The sequence below is a fragment of the Grammomys surdaster genome, unplaced genomic scaffold, assembly GCF_004785775.1.
Source record: "Grammomys surdaster isolate TR1022 unplaced genomic scaffold, NIH_TR_1.0 190, whole genome shotgun sequence".
Lineage (NCBI taxonomy): Eukaryota > Metazoa > Chordata > Mammalia > Rodentia > Muridae > Grammomys > Grammomys surdaster.
In genome coordinates this window covers 2586958-2592974 of record NW_021604635.1, presented here as the reverse complement: position 1 = coordinate 2592974, position 6017 = coordinate 2586958, and positions in this window count along the sequence as shown.

Here is a 6017-nt window from a genome sequence, read left to right as displayed (position 1 = left end):
TAGGTTGGCTCGCCTAACACTCAGTCATTCCCCCTTTTCCTCTCCTCCCTCCACCAGAGAGACTACAAAAAACAACTCAGTTTCTCAGACTCCTTTACAATGGGAAGGCCATTTGAGAGCACTGCGGCTAGTGGGTCAGAGGAATGCCAGTGATCTGACTCCCACCCCTTCGTGATGACTCGAATACAGATAGGCTGAAAGCCAGAAACACTGCTGGGCAGTCAGCCCCAGCCTCACCACCTCCTATTTCTGGACTTTTTTACTACAGAAGGCAAAGAGACCTCTCAGTTCTATTCCTGGTGTTCTTTTGTTACTTGTAGCCTTGAACATTATTAACCTAACAATGTACCTAGTGATTTCTGGATCTAAAGCATCTGCAAATGAATTGTCCTGTTGGGAACTAGTTCCTATCATGATAAACTTGGTAAATCACTGATACAACAGCAAGAACAATTGAGCATGAAGTTACAAGCTGTATGCCTAGCATGCAGCCAGGACACGTGTACTGGATGTTATAGAATCCACGTCTCTGAGCCATGCCCACCATATGAAAATCAAGGGTTTGGGTTGGTCCTTGTGGCGAGAGATCCCAGGGACACTACCAGAACTCTGTTTTATCATCAGTTGCTCCATCTGAAGGTCCCTAAAGCTACATCACTTGTAGGGATGGGTTTTAATTATAGACCAGGAGGCCCTGTCCTTGACCTCCTGAGCCATAGTCTCTAGGAGAGAGAATCTCAAGATGGAGACAGGGATTCGTGTTCATTTGGTTGTCTCTTACTTGGACAGCTTCATCCCAAGTCACTTGGGAATCACAAGATGACTGACGTCCCTGATTTCAGCAGCCCTGATGGTGTCACCATACACACTGGTGACTGCTCAGTTCCTCCTACCACCTCTACCCTTGTGCCTCTCTCCCACTTTTCTGACCCTGTTCCAAAACAGGTTTGTCCTCCAAGGATTCTGAAAGAGACAGGACAGTCATTGATTTGGGGCTTGCTAAAAGTAGGCATATGCTAAAATTAGGTGTATATTTATTTTGAGATGATTACAGATTCACAGGAAGTTGCAAAAACAGTACAGAGGAGTCTGGGTACTCTTCACCCAGTTTCCCCAGTGCTTCCATCCTACATAACTATGGGACATTATCAAAATAAGCAGCTAATATTGCTGCAAGTGTGTGATGTCATTCCATCATATGAAGCTTTGTTTCACACGTAATGAAAGTCCATCTCCAGGCTACTCCTTACTCTTCCCTATCCTGTCGTTTGTTGCTGCATTAGGAAACAGACACCAATGCCAAGCTCTAACGAAGATGAAGACATTTGACCATTCCACATTGTGAATGTGTACTGGGGTGGAAACCAGGCTCTGTCCTTTCCTGCCTGCGCCAGCTTTGGTGCCTTCTTTGGGCCTTTGTTTCCTCAGGTGAAACTCAGGCTTGTCACCCAGGTTCAGTAACTTACACTTTGTATAAAGAACCTGAAAAGAGACTTGGCATGCTGTCTGTGCTCGGTAGATGGATGTTCACTTTGATAGTCAATAAACTACTGGTAGGACATGGCCTCTGAATGTGTCCTACAAGGCTTCTCAACAGCCACGTCAGCTTGAGTTCATCCCTCATCTTCACAGAGCTCTGGGAAATCTGAGAACCCAAGCTACTCTTTATTTGGAAATCCTAAAATAAGAGCCTCACTATGTAGCCCAGGCTGGCCTTGAACTCACAATCATCCTGCCTTGGCCTTCCAAGTACTGGGATTATAAGTATACACTACTGTAGTAGCAATTATTTAAAGTCCCGGCCAGGAGTTTCTTCCGCACTTTGGTTATTGAGTTCCTAGATGAAAGACACACTCACAGCTTTCATATTTACAATAAGCCCTAAACAGCACAGTAGCTGGGCAGCTGCCTGCCCTCCATGCTGTTAGAATCTACTTTCCTATCGATAACCTGAGTTATCACTTACTATTTACTGTGTTCCATCTGGGCTGCTCTTAGCTCTAATTGGGCAGCCCTCAGGGCCATGCTCGCTTGACCCTTAACCCATGGTGGCTTTTCCTTCCTCTTCTCCTGCACCTTTTTTTTCTCTTGGTCCTCCTCTCCCCCCAAATCCTCAAAGCCTAAACCCCACTTATGCCTCTTCTGTTGGCCCAGCTGTCTTTATTCACCAGTCAGAGTTACCTCGGTGGCAGGGCCACAGGTGCAGACTCCAGGTCTTGGGGGCCCACACTTAACATTACAATAGACAAAACCTCAACAGACACATAGATCTGAAGTTAAGGTTTCTGCAGCCCAGACAGAGCAGAAATGAAGGGATAATGGCTTGCCATCTCTGAAGACTGACAGGAGTCTACTTTTTTTTTTTTTTTTTTGAGACAGGAGACAGGGTTTCTCTGTGTAGCCCGGGCTGTCCTAGAACTCACTCTGTAGACCAGGCTGGCCTCAAACTCAGAAATCCGCCTGCCTCTGCCTCCCAAGTGCTGGGATTAAAGGCGTGTGCTACCACTGCCCAGCAGGATTCTACTTTTATATTGCTACTAAAGGAAATAGGATTTTTCTTTTTATATGTTCTCATGCATCCCTGGGTGGTCTGAACTTGTTGAATAACCTAGGCCAGACTTGAAAACTATAACCCCATGCCAGCTGATCATCTGCCTCCACTTCTCTGTGGCTGCAATTACAAGCAGGGACTACTCCATCTAGTACTGGATCAGCTTCTTGTACCAAGTGAATATCTCAGTTCTTTCACAGTATCAGATAAAGTATGTAAGGACATTGATAATTCTCCAGTAGTAAAACCTGTTCTTGTTACCACGTCAGTAGTTCTGGTCATGTGTTTTAACCAGGATCCTTGGAAAGCACAGGGGAGTCCATTTGCAAAGTCTTGGTGGCAAGCTCTGTTCCCTTTTACTACACCACCATCATGACCTGAAGACTAGCTCAGATCCCAGAGGGAGGGTTTAGAGGAAAGCCAGGGTTTAGTTATTCAGTTACGGTGGTGTGTAGTGGGTTGGCCTGATGCTGCTTGTATTCTAATGTTAATTTGGGCTCCCAAAATTGGTTTCCCCAGAGATGAGTCCACACATAGATGCTAGCTAAGCGATCCAGCTCCAAGTTAATTGTAATTGGTAAATAAAGATGCCAATAGCTAATAGCTGGTAGGAGAGACGTAAGTGGGGTTTAGTCGGTGAAAGGCCTGGGTTGGAGGAGGACCACAAAGAACAGCAACATGCAGGAGAGGAAGGAAGAGAAGCTGACAAGGGTTAAGGGTTGAGAGACATGGCCCTAAGGGCTGCCCAATTAGAGTTAAGAGCAGCCCAGATGGAACACAGTAAATATTAAGTAATAACTCAGGTTATTGATAGGAAAGTAGATTCTAACAGCATGGAGGCCAGGCAGCTGCCCAGCTACTGTGCTGTTTAGGGCTTATTGCAAATATAAAGGCTGTGAGTGTGTCTTTCATCTAGGAACTCAATAACCAAAGTGCGGAAGAAACCTTAGACTAGGATTTAAAATAATTTCCACATCATGTGTACAGTGGTTCTTATGACCACCATTTAAAAGTATACATACTGATACTTCCATGCTGGAGGTAGAGGCAAGAAGATCAGAAATTCAAGATTTTCCTTTATACACAATGGTTGGAGACTACCCTAGACTACCTGAGATCCTATCTCAAACTAAAATTTAAAATCAAATAAAATTAAAAATGGCATTTGTCCTCAACTATCAACAGTTACCAATGACTTGGTAATGAATGGTTAGTAACACTATGATCCCAGATTCTTGAATTTTTACATCTTACAAGTATAAGTTAAACATGTTTGTTTTGGACTGAAAAGCAAGTGAAGACATTTCTAATGATGCCTGGTACAATAGATACCCAATAAAAACTCGGTGATGTCTCCTCATAAAACCAGTTCAGTCATCATTCAAGGGGCAGTAAGACTGTCATACTGTGGTGTTGCTGGTTTTCACTGATACCATAGGAACTTTTCAAGTAAACCAAATGAACTAATTCAAAGTTTCCCTAACATTCAAACTGCTTCCTCCCCTACCTTCCCAAAATGGAATCACCACCTTTTACACACTGTAGACATATGATATGCATAATATCTGATATGTGACCCCAAGGGGGTCTAGATCACTAGTTTTCAAGTAAGGTTGTTTGTTTTACCACGGGGGAGCACTGGAAATGTAGGGGGTGTGTGTTGGCACAAGGGAAGGGTAGAGTGTTCCCTACCTTGTCCTATATAGAAGCGAGGTTGTCATTATACAACCTATAAAGACTAGACAGGAAGAGTCAGCTAGCCTACACCCACAGTAGTGTCAAAGTTGAAAAATAAAACAGAATTCTCCTTTAAACTGAAAATAAAGCTTGTTTCTACAACAGTGAAAATGTCTTTGGAACTAAATCTTGATCTAGTTCTGTAGATGTCGTTAAACTGCCAGCAGTTTGTTAGTCTTGAAACTGTCCCCTTATATAAAGAATAAAGGAAATCTGATGACTATACTTGGAACACTCAAGTGACAAGCTGTTTAATCAATGTTCCCCACAGCAGAGTGTGTCCATCCTAGGGGACCAATGAGATCATGGATTTGGGAGCAGGAAGATGAGATGAAACATAATCTCTGCTCCTAAGTCTCCCAGCGTTAGAAGTTGAGTAGTGTCTTCTTTTAGTCTAGGGGTCATGTGAAGCGTTTGAGAGGACAGCAGCTTCTCTGAAGCTCTTATGATGACTCTTTCTTTATTGACTGCACCCTAAAGACCATTGAGTTGATCGGTCACAACCCACCGGCTTATGTTTATTTTACAAAGTACATTCACAAAGGAACCACACTGATTTCATTACTGGCAGAAATAAAGGCTTTCAATCCTTCACTAAAGTTGTAAAAACCTTCTACAGTCATTTTTTAAAATGTGTACTACAGCGAAACAGCATCACTGAAACCGCTGATATTCTTGCTATTACCGTAACCTATGCATAATTAAAATGATGACATTTACATTGCAACATAAAACATAGCGTGCTGGGTTAAACCCAGGGACTCATGCATGAGGGGCAATCGTTCTATCAAGTGAGCTACATCCCTACCTAGCTCTACATATTATTTTCAAGTCTTATTTAAAAAACAAACAAAAAACCCACTTAATAGAAGCAAGTCAAGCGTTGAGTATTTTGTGAGACCCAGCATCAGATGGCGCTCACGACTACGGAGAGCCAGAGTCCGCCAACAGGCACTCAAAATGCTTGTTCTGCCACCAGGCTATCTTAGTCTCAGGGTCAGGTCACTTTCCCCAAGTCTCATACTTCCTCACTTGTGAGTGTGCGAAGCGACACGAAGGCTTTTCCTCCCTGATCGTCTTTCTGACTACAGTGATTGACTGGGGCTGGGACAGATCGGCCGCTACCGCGGATCTCTGAGAGACTCGAAAGAAGCAGGTTAGTCAAGGGCACCGGTGGCGGTTGCGACTCGGAAGCGTCGTGCCGGACAGATCACTTTCGGTCCCACCCACAGCCACCCGCACTCATCGGGCGGCCCGACAGAAACTCTTTGATCACGTGGTTCCGTCATTACCCTGAGTTCCCGAACTCTCAAAACAAAAAAAATTTACACTTAAAAATATATCAAACTTCAAGGAAGAAAAGGCGGCTCCTGCAGATCCTACGCTAGCGCTGCCAGCACAACACCAGCACAGTGATCTCAGAGCCTCCGGGCTAAAACGAACTCTGCAGCGCGCGACCGAGGGGACCACGTGACACCTCGCGGCCCGCCTCCCAGGGGGCGCAGACGGACGCCCCTCGCTGCGTCACGTGGGCAGTTCCATCCTTGCCATGGCGGGGGGGGGACTTCCCTGGTGCAGATGTGAGAAAAGCTCCATTGTGTCGCGCGTGGTCCTCTCAGGACAAGAAGGACCGCTTGCGGCGCACAGACTGCTGCCCCAGGGGCGCAAGATGGCGGCGGTCCCCTCGGCCGCTTCTCCCCTCCTGCCGGCTTCCTAGTGGTCTCGGCGC